Raw genomic sequence first — 15,699 nt, forward strand, 5'->3', positions numbered from 1 at the left:
GAAGGAAGGAAGGAAGGAAGGAAGGAAGGAAGGAAGGAAGGAAGGAAACAAAGAAACAAAGAACGCCCCCCCCCCCCAGCACTGGCATTAATACATTGTATCATTAATAGGGAGTATTCTTTCTCTTTCTGCTTTTGACTGTTGATAAGCCTACCAAGTTCCAGCTGCCTTGACCTCTCTGCTACGTGGAATACAACCTGTAAATGCAAGTTCCCTTTGTCCAGTTTTTTATCTTAGCAACTGGAAAGGAAACTAGGACACTGACTGATCACATTCTCTGACCATCTGTTTTTATTTCTTTGTCTTTGGTTCTTTTGAAACAGGTAGCCTTGGCTCACCTGGAACTCACTCTGTAGACTGTCTCTGAACTCATGGAGATCTTCCTGCCTCTGCTGGGATTAAAGGTATGTGCCACTACCACCTAGCTTCCTCTGATGATTTTTTTTAAAGATTTATTTGTTTATTATGTATACAGTGTTCAGCCTGCTTGTATGCCTGTAAACTAGAAGAGGGCACCAAATCTCACTGTAGATGGTTGTGAGCCATCGTGTGGTTGCTGGGAATTGATAACCTCTGAGCCATCTCTCCAGCCATTTTTTTCTTTTCTTTCTTTCTTTTTTTTTCTTTTTTTTTTTTTTTTGAGACAGGGTTTTTCTGTGTAAATGTGGCTGTCTTGGACCTCACTCTGTAGACCAGACTGGCTTCAAACTCACAGAGATCTACCTTCCTCTAACTCCTGAGTGCTGGGATTAAAGGCGTGAGCCGCCGCCACCGCCGCCACCGCCGCCACCACCACCTAGCTTCCTCTGATCATTTTTATCATGGGATTGCTGTCCTTTGAAAATTATTTTGCAGGAATTCCTTAACTATACAAGATTGAATATCATCATGATTTCTAAAAATGATATATGTGTACATTTGTGTATATCAGTCTATTCAACAGTCTGAGAGTCTCTCTCACACACACGTGTATATATATATACACATGTGTATGTATAAATATGTCTCCATCCAGCTGGTCCATAAATTTTTATATAGCCAGGGGACCTTGAACTCCTGCTCTTCTGCTTCTAACTCTCATGTGCTTGGATTACAGGCCTGTGCCACCAAGGCCAGCAAGACCCTATGTGAAAAACAAAGGAAACAGAAGCTGGAGACATGATTCAGTAGTTAAGATGATTTTTCAGAAGATCTGAGTTCATTTAGTTCCCGGTACCCACATCAGGTAGCTCACAACCATCTGACATCCACTTCTATCCTCAACAGGAACCCACACATATGCACATATATACACAAATAAAAATAAACCTTAGTGGGGTGGCAGTTGTTCACCCCTTTAATCCCAGCACTTGATGCAGAGGCAGGTGGATCTCTGAGTTCTAGGCCAGCCTGGTCTACAGAGTGAGTTCCAGGACAAGCAAGGCAACACAGAGAAATCTTATCATGAAAACAACAACAACATAAAAGTCTTAAACACAATTTGGGGTTGAATGATGGCTCAGCACTTAAGGGTACTTGTTGCTCTCTTTCAGAGGACCTGGGTTCTTTCCCAGCACCCATAACATGTCTCACAACCATCTGTAACCCCAGGGCAAGGAGATCTGATCCCCTTCTTACCTCTGAATGTACCAGGCATGCGTACATGCAGACAAAACATTCGTGTATACACATAAAATAAATCTGAAAAAAAAATGTTAATAAATGAAAAATTGATTTGATTTAACTGTTTTTCTTTTAATTTTTAATTTTTTTTTTTATGTTCTTGACTAAACTTTTGTCTTTAAAAGCCTTTACTATTTTACTATTCTCCCTCTGGAAGGGTTACTCTAGAATTGTTTAGGAGCCATATCAGGCTTCCCAAAACACTTTGGCATATCTGGTCTTAGCCAAGGAAACAGCTTCCAAGAGGCCCAGACATTTTTTTGGCTTTTAGCCAAAAATAAAGAAAGTGTTTACTTTTTGTTTTTTTTTTTAATTAAATTTTTATTTTTTATATTAGTTACAGTTTATTTACTTTGTATCCCAGCTGTAGCCCCCTCCCTCATCTCCTCCCTGCCCCTCTCTAAATCTATTGATAGGGGAGGTTCTCCTCCCCTTCCATCTGACCCTAGCTTATCATGTCTCATCAGGACTGGCTGCAATGTTCTCCTCTGTGGCCTAGTAAGGCTGCTCCTCCCTCGGGGGTGGGGGAGGTCAAAGAGCCAGCCATTGAGTTCATGTCAGAGACAGTCCTTGGATTTAACTGTTTTATATGACTGGATATTGAAATTAGTTCCTCTCCTATGCTAACACAAACTCTCTACCACTGTTTATATCACCAGCCCTTTTAAGAAGGATTTCTTGAGCTGGCCAATGGTGGCAAATGCCTGTAATCCCAGCACTTGGGAGGCAGAGGTAGGCAGATCTCTGTGAGTTCAAGACCAGCCTGGTCTACAAAGTGAGTCCAGGACAGCCAAGGATACACAGGGAAACCCTCTCTCAAAAACACCAAAAGAAAAAAAAGATTTACTTGATGTGCTAGAGAGGGTTGATGAAGGGGTTCTCAGTTTCTGAAGAGTAGGGAAAGGGAAGGGAAAAAGAGGAAATGGAGAGAGGGGACTATGATCTGGATGTAAAATAAATAAATAAACAAATAAATAAATAAATAAATTTTTAAAAAGAATGATTTCTTTGGGGTCAGTGAGATGAGATGGCTCAGCATGTGATGGCACTTGCCACCAAGCCCAACAACCTGAGTTCACAGGTGGGAAGGGAGAACCTACTGTAGAAAGTTGTCCTCTGACCACCACATGGCATGTAATCTTGGATGATCTGATGTTATATAGTCCAGGCTGGGCTTGAACTCCTAACAGTTTTCCTGCCTCCACCCCCAGAATGCTAGGATTACAGGTGTGAGCCATCATGCCCTGTTTCCTTCTGTTCATTGCGCTTTTAAGTTTTCATTTAAGCCTCTGCAGAGTGTTGTATATGAAACTAGGTTTTTGTCTGTCTGTCTAGTTATTAACTTATTTACTTTACATCCCAGTTGCAGCTTTCTATCCACCCTCTCCTCCCAGTCTGTCCCTCTCACTTCACCTCCTCCCCTTCTCAGAAAAGAGGAGTCTTCTCATGGCCTAGTTTTTATTATATATATTTTTTTAGATAAAAAGATTTATTTATTTATATGTATGAGCACTTTATTTGCGTGTATGCCTGCATGACAGAAGTGGGCATCAGGTCACATTATAGATGGTTGTGAGCCATCATGTGGTTGCTGGGAATTGAACTCAGGACGTCTGAAAGAGCAGCCAGTGCTCTTAACCACTGAGAAATCTCTCCAGCCATTAGTTTTTATTTTTACGACTACCCTTTGAGGTATATTTGTTTTGTGTATGAGTGTTTTGTTTGCAAATATGTCTGCGCACACAGTGCATGGAGTCCTTCAGTTAAAGAGGGTGTGTCAACTCTGGATGTTCAAGGCCACTTTGTCTACTTAGTGAGTTCCAAGCCAGCCAAGGATATATAATGCAGCCTTGTTTCAAACAAACAACAGCAACAAAAATGTTTTAAGTAATTAAGCTGATGAACAGGCACCCCAGGCTGGTGTAGCCCGATGATTTCATGGCTTACTGTGCAGAATGAAAGAGGTTTCACACTAGGAAGTGTTTGCTTAAATTGAAGTGTCACATCTTCTCCTTGAGAGAATTTTTTAAGGCAAAAAACAAAAACAAAACAAAAAACTGGGCATGATGGCCCATGCCTTTAATTTCAGCACTCTAGAGACAGGGCAGGGTAGCTATCTGTGAGTTCCAGGTTAGCCTGGTCTACATAATGGGTAATCAGCCATAGATACAGAATAAGACTTTGGCTCACAAATATTTTTAAAGAGTTAAAGACAATCTAAGGGCTTCCTGCACTTCCTGGCTGCTACTCAGTGCTACTTCTTTTAGTGATCCTCTATTTAATTATCTATCTATAATTTACATACTTGTTAATATTGAGAAGCTGTGGGGGTGTCTCAAAATCATGACAATCATTCTGCTGCAGCTTCCTAAGTGTTACAATCACAGGTTTGAGCCTCCAACCCCACAAACATTCTACAGAACATTTTGCCTCTACAGAAACCATAAGGCAGTGGTCCTCAACATGTGGGTCACGACCCTTGGGAAAACTCTTATCTCCGAAAATATTTACCTTACAATCCATAGCAGTAGAAAAAGTTATGAGGTAGCAACGAAATAATTTTATGCTTGGGGACTACCACACATGAGGAACTGTATTAAAGTTTCCCAGCATTAAGAAGGCTGAGAACTGCTGCATATGTGAAATGCACTAGGATAGCCTAACGTTGCACCTCTCCTAAGCCTTTTGTCCTAAGTATACCCACTTGGCCCCACCTAGGACCCTAATTAACAGCCTTGGGGCCTTATCCCCTCAGTACCATGTTCGTTCGTTCGTTCCTTCCTTCCTTCCTTCCTTTCAGATGAGGATATGTGAGTTGGTCTCTTTGACTAATCACCTCTCAAAGCAATCATTTGAACCAGTTGACTTTGAAAAACATGGAAATAAAGGCTTACTTATCTTAAAAAAAAAATAGCAGGAGTGGTTGCACATGGTGTCTCCAGCACAGGAAGCAGAGGGATTGTCACAAGTTCCAGGCTGCCCTGCTCCACAGTGAGACATCTAGCCAACCATGACTACACAGTGAGAACTTGTCTCAGAAGAAAAAAATATCAGGGAGGCTGGGTGTGATGCCACAAGCTACAGTCCCAGCATTTGGGAAGTGGAATCAGAGTTCAAGGCCAGCCTGTTATATAGCAAGGCCAAGGCAAGCTGGACTTCATGAGACCCTGTTTCAAAAAAAACGGGTTGTTGGGCTGGAGAAATGACTCATCAGTTAAGAGCATTGGCCCCTCTTCCAGAAAGAACAAGTTTCAGTCCCAGCACCAAGGAATCTCCCAGCTGCCTGTAACTCCAGTTCCAGGGCACCCAATGACCTCTTCTGGCACCAGTCATGCAAAGTTGTTCACAGACATACAAGAAAAGCACCCCCACACATTAAAATCTAAAAAAAAACCAAAAAAACAAAAAACCTTTAAAACGGAGTATGGAGACATGACAGTGGGTAAAGTGCTTGGTGGGTAGGCATGAGGACCTGATTTCAGATCCCCAGCATGGCAAAATCTGAGCAGACCAGTGTGCCTCTAATCCCAGCAGTGGGAGGTGGGAGGGGTAGGGGGAGGATCCCAGGGACTCAGGGGCCCACTATCTACCATCAAGAGAAAGTGAGGAACTCCTCGTCAGGAGAGAAACCCTCAAATAATGAAGAATATGAAGTGGAAAGCCAAGCTTGGTGGCATTGGTCTTATACTCTGGAAACAGAGGCAGGCAGACCTCTGAGTTTTGAGGCCACCCTGCTTCAAACAAACAAAAAATATGTACGGTGGCTGGAGAGGTGGTTTAATGGCTAATAGCATTGGCTTCTCTTCTGGAGGGCTCAGGTCCCACTACCCACTACTCACAACTGTAATTCCATTCTCCAGCCATCTGATGCCCTCTTCTAACCTCTGAGGGCTCTACATACATGTGGCACATGGACATAAATGCAAGCAAAGCACCCATATATACAATTATACATACACACTGCATATATATATGCGCTTTGTGTTTGGCTGCTCTTCCAACATACCTGAGTTGGATTTCCAGAACTCATAGATCCTGGGTATATCACTGTTGACTACCGCCTGGGTGGAAAAACAAGGAGGAGCCCAGTAGATGGAAGTTCTTGTAAGCTAAATCAAGAAATTCTAATGGAGCCGGGTGTGCTGGTGCACCCCTGTAATCCCTGCATTTGGGAGGCAGAGGCAGGCAGATCTCTGTGAGTTCAAAGCCAGCCTGGTTTATGAGTCCAGGACAACCAGGGCTACACAGAGAAATCCTGTCTCAAAAAATCAAATAAGTAAAAATAAATACATGGAGTGGGAAGTCCAACTCCATAGGTTTTGATTTCAGGGAGGTCAGGAAAAACAATACAATATATATTATTAAACACTCATAATCAGCTTGTTGCAGTGGCACACCCCTGCAATCCCAGCACTTTGGGATGCAGAGGCAGGTATCTTTCTGTGAGTTCAAGGCCAGCCTAGTCTACAATTCAAGTTCAGGACAGCTAAGGCTACACAAAGAAACCCTGTCTCAAAAACAAGAATGGACAAGGAAAAAAAAAAGAAATTCTAATGGACTTTGATTTGGACATATTCTCATTCTGAGTTCTCCTGATACTATGCCTCTCCTAACTCTTGCCTTTACTTCTCCCTCACTTTTTTTTTCTTTATTTTCTTTATTTTTTGGACAGGGTTTCTCAGTATAGCTCTGGCTGTCCTGCACTCCATTTGTAGACCAGGCTGGCCTTGAACTCACAGAGATCTGTTTACCTCTGCCTCCCCAAGTGTTGGGACTATAGGCACGCAACAACACACCTGGCTCTCTCCTTCATATTTATTCCCAGACACCAGTTAAGGACTTATTTTCCTAACTACATCTGACATTTGGGGAATTTTGGATAGGCCCTCTGGATGAATATGTTATAAGTGCCACACAGGACACTGAAAATTCAGCTGGAGAAAGCCAAATCAGTCATCACTCCAATTGCATAAGGGCAGGTAGGGACACCTCTTCAGAGGAAGGGGGATAAAAATTGGCTAGACAGTTTAAGGTAAAAAGACCCCAGAAAAATGTAAACAGCAAGGCCCATGCATGGATACAACCTAGAACTCCTGCTCAGATGTAGCCCATGTAGGGCACTCAGTATCCAAGTGAGTGCCCTATTTCTAACATGAACTCAAATGTCTGGCTCTTTGACCCCACCCCATCCCCGAGGGAGGAACAACCTTGCTAGGCTACAGAGGAGGACATTGCACCCAGGAGACATGGTAAGCTAAGGTCAGATGGAAGGGGAGGAGGTCCTCCCGTATCAGTGGACTTAAGAGAAGGGCAGGGAGGAGATAAGGGAGGGAGGGGGCTACAGCTGGGATACCAAGTAAATTGTAACTAATATAAAAAAATTTAATTAAAAAAAAAAACAAAAAGTACACAGTTTATTTTATTTATTTTGGCTAAAAGCCAAAAAAAATGTCTGGGCCTCTGGCTAAGACCAGATATGCCAAAGTGTTTTGGGAAGCCTGATCTGACTCCTAAAGAATTCTAGAGTGACCCTTCCAGGGGGAGAATAGTAAAATAGTAAAGACCTTTAAAGACAAAAGTTTAGTCAAGAGCATAGAATTTGCCAGAGCCTGTTGGCAGAGTTGAACAACAGTTCTTGAGTGGGGAATGAGGATTGAAAGAAAATTAAAAAAACAACAACAACAACAACAACAAAACACTACATAAGGGATCTGTTCAAGAAGGCTTCTAGTAGAAAACAGGCACTCGGTTTATTTCACAGTTTCTTTTTATAGGCAGAGCAAAGTATCTTAATACAATCAAGTTCACTGAAAAGTCAAACTTATTTATCTGGACCACCTGTGTGATCCTCGCACAAACAAAAGGAAGTAAACATGGCAAAAACATCCTGCCTACTGTCACAAACAAAAGGAAGCAAACTTGGCAACACATCCTGCCTATCTCTGTCTCCCGGTGAAGGCCAGGGTGAAAATATGTTTTTTGTTGTTGTTGAGAGCTCAAAAACAAAGCATCCTGACAAACAAGTGGCTCTTCACAGAATTAATAAACAGGGTGAAAACTAGTGGGGCCAGCTCAGTTGCCTGATCAAGGGGCTACCCTTTGGGAGGCATATTGACCTTAAGCTGGGGCTTCTCAGCTTGTAGGTCATGACTCCTGAAGAGTCATCTAAGACTATCAGATCACAGTTATGAAGTAGCAATGAAATAATTTTATGGTTGGAGGTTACCAAAACAGCATTAGAAGGATTGAGAACCGCTACCTTCACCCATCACTTACGATAACAGTAATGTAATGCTACTAGAGACTTCAGAAGGTCAACTTATGCTTGCTAAGTTTGAAGAAGAAAAAGCATAGGAGCTGGAGAGATGGCTCTGTGGTTAAGAGCACTGACTGCTCTTCCAGATGGACCTGGGTTCACTTTCCAGCAACCATATAGCAGCTCACAACTGTCTGTAACTCCAGTTTGAAGGACTCTGACACCGTCACTTAGACATACATGCAGGCAAAACACCAACGAATAAAAAGAAATAAATCATTTTAAACAAAAGAAAAAAAGCATAATACAGAGAGGGAATAGTAAGATTTTAATTCAAAGGAAGTTAGTCTGACAAGGTCTTGTTTTCCTGGAATTTTTCCATTCCCCTTTGTTTTAGATTATGAAATCAAGCACCCACCAATGGGATAAAATGCAGTCAACACCTACACCAGAGACAAATGAAAGTAGCCATGTTCCTGGTTTGTGTTCTAGCACCCATTCGCTGGCCCCTCCAAAGAATTACATTATCTAGCTACTTTAGTTTCCATTTGAATGTTCTTTTGTGCAAGACCGAGATTATTTATTGCTTGCGCATCCATTTGATTTGGTAACTACATAGACCAGGTTGACCCCGAACTAAAAAAAAAAAAAAAAAAACAAAAAACAAAAACTTCAGCCTGTCTGCCTCCTTAAATACTAGGATTAAAGGCATACACCACCACAGGCACAATAGCATTGATAACTTTTAATGTGTTGCCTGAAACAATGATTACGGGAGCGCCATGGCCTGATATGCGCAATCATTAGCCTCCGACAGTGAACAAGTACCCTCTGCTGACCTTTCAACCAACGACAAATTCTGCAGACCCGGGTGGTATTTGAACCACGACCCACGGTTTTGGGACCACGCCCAGTCACTGGCTACAGCCACTGCGCACGCGTCGAAGCAGTCGGTGGGACGTGTTGCAAGGGAGGAGGTGGAGCCTCGCCGTTCCCAGGGCCCCGCTGCCCCGGAAAGGACCTGATTCCGGCCAGGGAACAATTAGAGCCCAGCGGGGCAGCTCTTGAGCCAGTGGTGAGAGCCTGGGAGCCGGTTCCAACCGGAAGGGTTAGGGGGGCAGAGGAAAGCGGGTGGACATGGCGGGTGGGATACAGGCTTTCCGCCGACTCCGTCCCGCCATCCGCTGGAGGCGACCGCCAAAAGGCAGCCAGGACCGGTCTTGGGCGAGCGGACTGGTGGCGGCTTGGCACCGGTCAAGAGACGCCGCCTCTCCGTTTACTCAACCCCCCATCGACAAGTGGGACGTTCCGAGATGGCGGCCCTCCGCGGAGGCCCGAGCCCGGGCTGCGGCTCTCCATCTGGTCCCCCCGCGCCCGACACCCACGTGGTTCAGTCCTGCCTGCAGCACCGCTCCAGGCCGCAGCAGCTGGGCGTGGGCGCCCCTCGGGTCTCACACAGTGGTTTGTGCCACGCTCGGGCCGCAGGCTGCCAGTGGATAAACAAAACCTTAGGGTGGGTGTGGTCCCGAGACTGCGAAGATTCGTCAGAGGGAAGGCTTGGGCGACCTGGGTTTTAATTTTGAGAAAAGTCGCACACTGTATATTATCCAGGGTGGCTTCGAACGTACTGTGCTGGCCAGATTGGCCTAAAACTCAAGGAGATCCTCCTGCCTGACCTGCTGAGCAGAGATTACAGGAGGGATCGAGGGGAGACGGACGAGACTTGTGGGGATACTGAACGTTGCTTAAAATATTTTATAAAAGTAACAATTAGGAGCGAGGCATAGTGGTACATACCTTTAATCCTAGCACTCAGGAAGCAGAGGCAGGCAGAATTTTGTAGGTTTGAGGATAACCTGGTCTACTAAATTCTGGGACAGCCAGAACTACATAGTAAAACCCTGTATTGCCCCCCTTTCAAAAAAAGAAAAAGAATACCAAAAATAGTAACAGTAAGTGCTAGAGAGATGGCTCAGCAGCTAAGAGCACTGGTTATTCTTCCAATGGACTGGATTTAATTTCCAGTGCCCACCTGGTGGCTCACAACTGACCATATCACTCATTCTAGGGGATCAGAAGCCCTCTCTCCTGGCTTTCAGAGACACTAGGCACTCACTCAGTGCAAAGACATAAACGCAAGCAAATCACCTATAGATGTAAAAAAAAAAAAAAAAAAACTGACTTTTACCTGCTTTCATAGCTCATGTCCATTAAATGCATACAGTGCTTTCTCATCCCCTTATACTTAGCCTTTCTTGGTCTCTTTGTTATACTGTATCCATGTGAACACTTATTTCTATATATGCATATATTATTGGTAGAGTCTAAATATGAGAGAACATGCATCTTTTGAGATTGAGTGACCTCACTTAACATATATCCTAAGTCCATCCATTTTCCTGCAATTTCTTCTCTCTTTTTTTTTTGTGACGGGGTTTCTCTATGTAGCATTGGTTATCCTGGACTCTCTTTGTAGACCAGGCTGGCTTCCAACTCACAGAGATCTGTCTGCCTCTGCCTCTCCAAGTACTGGGATTACAGGCATGTGCCACTGTGTCCAGCTTTCCTGCAAAAAAACAAAAAACAAAAAAACAAAACAAAACAAAAAACATTTTTTAATGGTATGAATTCTTTTATTTAAAAAAGTATTTCTCATTGTTCTTAAATTGAAGACTGCAAAAAATAGAAGCAGTGCTTCTGTGAATTATCCTTAGCCTCAGAGCAGGTTGCTGCCTTCCACCTCAGCATCAGCCCTATGCCAAATCTATCTTACTGCACTTTACAAAACAGTCCTGAAGCTTAATCAAATAAAACTATTGTATACAACATTTACATTAGAAAAGATAGCTGAATGAAGGAAAACTGGGTGTATTGTTCCCATTAAGTAAAGAGTGATCCACAGTTGGGGCATCTTCTGTCTTCATTTCCTCAATGCAAAGCATCAGATGAACACAAAAGGAAACAGAATGATGGCCAAGAAGATGCCCATGCAGGTGCAGCATTATTCCAGAACACCAACCCTGCAGATGGGCCAGCTTCTGTCCACGACAGTGGAGTTGGCAGCGAGAGGACCAAAATTTGAAATTTGAATCTTGGGGCAACATGACTGAGGTCCTGCATACTAAGGGACCAAAGAATTTAAAGTTTAAAGCACAAGCCTGAACAAAGGCCAGCCAGGTGGAGACATGTCCAGCCACTGGCAGGGAAGAACTAGCCTTATCGAATTCTTTTCCTGCCTACTAGAGATACAGTTGCTAGGAAACTGGCCCCTCTCCCCTACAACAGCCAAACAAGAGAAGCCAGACCATTAATGGTTTGGGGGCCTTCCTATAGCCAGTCAATTCAAAATACAACATCCCTTTTTGTGTTTTGACCAATAGACACTGCCAGGTAGGAATTCCCCCTGCTTTGGGCATGATGGGAGGAACCAGATTCTTTAAATCAACCATCTAACCTCAGCATGAGGCTCTCAGCTCTCAACTGCTATGGCGGTGAGGGTGTGTAAGCCCAGGCTATAGCTTGTAATAAAAAGATCCTCATGTGGTTTGCAACAGATTCGACTCCTGTGTGGTGGTCTTTTGGAGTCTCGCAAATCTGGCACAACAGTACAATTTTAGACAAAGAAGCAGGCAAGTTGAGACAGGCCTGCCCTGGTATAGAAAGTAACCAGGCCACATTCCTTTGTGTGCTTGAGAGATACTGTTGCTTGGCAACCTGATCAGATGGCTACTAGTCCCCCACCTAGATAGCCCCTAGCTTTTGGCCAAAGTCACATATCTGTGCTCCTAAGAAAAACCATGAGATGTGCTAATAGCTTCCCCTCCTTAGCAACAGCCAAATCATCAAGTAACAGGACATTCCAGGCGTTGCTTATGATCAGATGTCCTCCAGATGGCCAAGCCTAAACCTACTTTAGACCGTGGAGCCTAAAGTAGACCAATCATTTTAAAGGTCAACTTCCCTATAGACCCTTTCACCCAATCCTGTAATGCCAAGGCATGTAATACCATGCTAGCAGTTTTTTCCTTTAAAAACCCTGTTCCCGGGCTGGTGAAATGGCTCAGTGGTTAAGAACACAGCCTATTCTTCCTTAAAGGACCCAGGTTCAAGTTCCAGCACCCACATGGCAGCTCACAACTGTCTATAACTTCAGTTCCAGGGATTCTAATACCTTTGTACCAATGCACAGAAAATAAAATTAAATAGATTATTAAAAGACAAACAAACCCCTGTTCCCCTGGAGCTTGGGGCTGCATGGGTCGCTGTCTTTACAGGGAACTGTGGCCTAAGCTCAAACTTGTATTCAATAAACCCTCGTGTGTTTTGCAATGGAGTCAATTCGTGGTGGTCTTTTGTGGTCTTGCAAACTGGGCACAACAGCAGGATACTGGCTGACCATTCAACTGTGGATGTTATAGACCCAGGACTGGCCTTGAATTTATAGGGACCTGCATACCTCTGCCTTCCTAGAGATGAAAGGCTATTTTTTCTTGTCCTCCTCCTCTTCTTTTACAGACTTCAATAATTTATTTTTTATAATTAAATTTATTTATTTTTATTAATTACAGTTTATTCACTTTGTGTTTTCCCCATAAGGCCCTCCCTCCTCTCCTCTCAGTCCCATCCTCCCTCCCCCTTCTTCATGCATGCCCCTCTCCAAGTCCACTAATAGGGGAGGTCCTCCTCTTTCTCCTTCTGATCTTAGTCTATCGGATCACATCAGGAATGGCTGCATTGTCATCTTCTGTGGCCTGGTAAGGCTGCTCTCCCCTCAGGGGGGAGTTATCAAAGAACAGGCCAATCAGATTATGTCAGAGGCAGTCCCTCTTCCCATTACTATGTAACCCACTTGGACACTAAGCTGCCATGGACTACATCTGTGCAGGGGTTCTAGGTTATCTCCATGCCTGGTACTTGGTTGGAGTATGAGTCTCTGGGAAGACCCCTGTGTTCAAATTTCCTGGTTCTGTTGCTCTCCTTGTCAGACTTCAGTAATTTATTTAAAAACAAAGAAACAAATGACTTGCAGTCTGGAGTTTGAACCGTGGTGTAGGCTTTCTTTTCTTCTCCTTTCTTTTTGCTTTTTCAAGACCAGGTTTCTCTGTGTAGCCTTGGCTGTTTTGGAACTTATTTTGTAGACCAGGCTGGCCATGAACTCACAGAGATATGCCTGCCTCTGCTTCCTAAAGTGCTTGGATTACAGGCTTGCACCACTGTGCTGGGTTGTTCAGAAGTTCTTTTATTGTACAGGGTTGTTTTAGCTATCCTGGGTTTTTGGTTTTTCCATATGAAGTTGAGAATTTTTCCTTCAAGGTCTATGAAAAAACTGTTTTGGAATTTTGATGGGATTGCATTGAGTCTGTGGTAAGACTGCCATCATTGGTAAGATGGGCATTTTTTAAAAAGATTTACTTATTTATTTATGAGTGTTCTATTTGCATGTATTCCTGCGTGACAGAAGAGGACATCAGATCCCATTATAGTTGGTTGTGAGCCACCATGTAGTACCTGGGTATTGAACTCAGGACCTCTGGAAGAGCAGCCAGTGCTCTTAACTGCTGAGCTATCTTTCCAGAGTAAGATGGACATATTTACTTTGTTAATCCTACTGATTCATGTGCATGGGATATCTTTCTATCTTATATCTTCTTCAATTTTTTTCCTTCAGAAACTTGAAGTTCTTGTCATACATGTCTTTCACTTGCTTGGTTAAGACTTACATCAAGATATTTTATATTATTTATGGCTATTATGAAGGGTGATGTTCCCTTAATTTCTTTCTCAGCCCTTTTATTGTTTGTATAAAGGAGGACTGCTGATTTTTTTTAGTTAATTTTGTATCCAGCCACTTTGCTGAACACAATCAACGTGAGCCAGGACAATATGGCATCACTAGAGCCCAGCTAGCCTACAAGCCCTGGATATTCTAACACAGGGAAGGACCAGAAAGTGACCTTAAATCCAACCTTATAAAGATGACAGAGGCTTTTAAAGAGGAAATGACTAAATCCTTTAAATAAATACAGGAAACTACAATCAAACAGGAGAAGGAAATGAATAAAACTATTCAGTACCTAAAAATGTAACTATACACAATAAAGAAAATACAATCTGAGGTAATCTTGGAGATAGAAAACCTAGGGAAGAAGACAGGAACTACAGACACAAGCATCACTAACAGAATACAAGAGATGGAAGAGAGAATCTCAGGGTTAGAAGATACGACTGAAGAAATTGATACATCAGTCAAAGATAATGTTAAATCTAAAAATCTCCTGAAACAGAACATCTAAGAAATCTGGGACATTAGTAAAAGACCAAACCTAAGAATAATACGAGTAGAAGAAGACTCCCAGCTCCAAGGACCAGAAAATATTTTCAACAAAATCATAGAAGAAAATTTCCTCAATCTAATTAAGAAATGTCCATAAATATACATGAAGTTTATAGAACACCAAATAGATTGGAACAGAAAAGAAAATCCACGGGCTGGAGAGATGGCTCAGTGGCTAAGAGCCCTTGTCTGTTCTTCTAGAGGTCCTGAGTTCAATTCCCAGCAACCACATGGTGGCTCATAACCATCTACACCCTCTACTGGCATGCAGCTGCACATGCAGGTGCACATGTAGATAGAGCACTAATATGCATAAAATAAAGAAATAAAATCTTAAAAAAAAGAAAATCCTCCCACAACATTATAATAATAAAAAAGGAAAGAACATTAAAAGCTGCAAGCACAAAAGGTCAGGCAACATATAAAGGCAAACCTGTCTTTTCAGACACTAAAATCCAGAAAGGCCTGGGCAGATGTCTTGCAGACTCTAAGAGACCACAGATGTCAGCCCAGACTACTATACCCAGCAAAACTTTTAATCACTGTAGATCGAGAAAAAAAATCAAATTTAAACAATATCTATCCACAAATCCAGCCTTAGAGAAGATATTAGAAGGAAAACTCCAATCCAAGGAGGTTAACTACACCCAAGAAAACACAAGAAATAAATAATTCTACACCAGCAAAAACAAAAGGGAAGTGTGTGTATACACACACACACTACCACCACCAACATCAAAATAATAGGAATTAACAATCATTGGTCATTAATATCTACCAACATCAATGGTCTCAACTTCCCAATAAAAAGACACAGGCTAATAGAGTAGATATGAAAACAGGATCCATCATTCTACTGAATACAAGACACACACCTCAGCAACAAAGGTAAGACATTACCTCAGAGTAAAGGGCTGGAAAAAGATTTTTCAAGCAAATGGAATCAAGAAGCAAGCTGGAATGGCCGTTTTAATGTCTAATAAAATAGACTTTCAACAGAAATTAATCAAAAGAGATGGGGAAGGACATCTCATACTCATCAAAGGAAAAAAATCCACCAAGATGACATCTCAATTCTGAGCATTTATTCCCCAAATGCAAGAGCACCCACATTTGTAAAATAAACATTACTAAAGATTAAATCACACATTGATCCTCACACATTAATAGTGGGAGAATTGAGCACCCCACTCTCAACAATGGACAGGTCATCCAGACAGAAACTAAACAGAGAAATAATGAAACTAACAGATGTTATGAATCAAATGGACCTAACAGTTATCTACAGAACATTTCACCCAAACACAAATAATATACCCTCTTCTTAGCACCTCACAGAATCTTCTCCAAAATTGACCATAAAGTTGGTCACAAAGCAAGCCTCAATAGATGCAAGAAAACTGAAAAAAAAAAAAACAAAAAAAAAAAAAAAAAAAAAAAAAAAAAA

The 15,699-nt window shown here is 42.4% G+C and overlaps 1 protein-coding gene and 1 long non-coding RNA gene across 3 annotated transcripts in view; one reads left to right on the forward strand and one right to left on the reverse strand.

Annotated features, from left to right (window-relative positions):
* The window catches only part of LOC129669334 (uncharacterized), a 4,973-nt gene extending 3,295 nt beyond the window's left edge, over positions 1-1,678 (forward strand). Inside the window, exons 3-5 of one of the 2 annotated variants that reach the window (XR_008719020.1) lie at positions 324-404; positions 1,097-1,225; positions 1,533-1,678. This is a non-coding gene — a long non-coding RNA (uncharacterized LOC129669334). Of the gene's footprint in view, positions 1-323; positions 405-1,096; positions 1,494-1,532 lie in introns of those variants that run through there. The other variant, XR_008719019.1, reaches the window with a different exon arrangement.
* Wdr45 (WD repeat domain 45) overlaps positions 1-8,813 on the reverse strand; it is a 19,076-nt gene extending 10,263 nt beyond the window's left edge. The window contains exon 1 of the mRNA XM_055597517.1: positions 8,758-8,813. The gene's annotated coding sequence lies outside the window, so the exon portion shown is untranslated. The remainder of the gene's footprint in view (positions 1-8,757) is intronic.
* Between the last annotated feature and the right edge of the window lie 6,886 nt (positions 8,814-15,699).

This window comes from Psammomys obesus, unplaced genomic scaffold (genome assembly GCF_907164565.1).
Source record: "Psammomys obesus unplaced genomic scaffold, mPsaObe1.curated_primary_1811, whole genome shotgun sequence".
NCBI classification, from domain to species: Eukaryota; Metazoa; Chordata; class Mammalia; order Rodentia; family Muridae; genus Psammomys; species Psammomys obesus.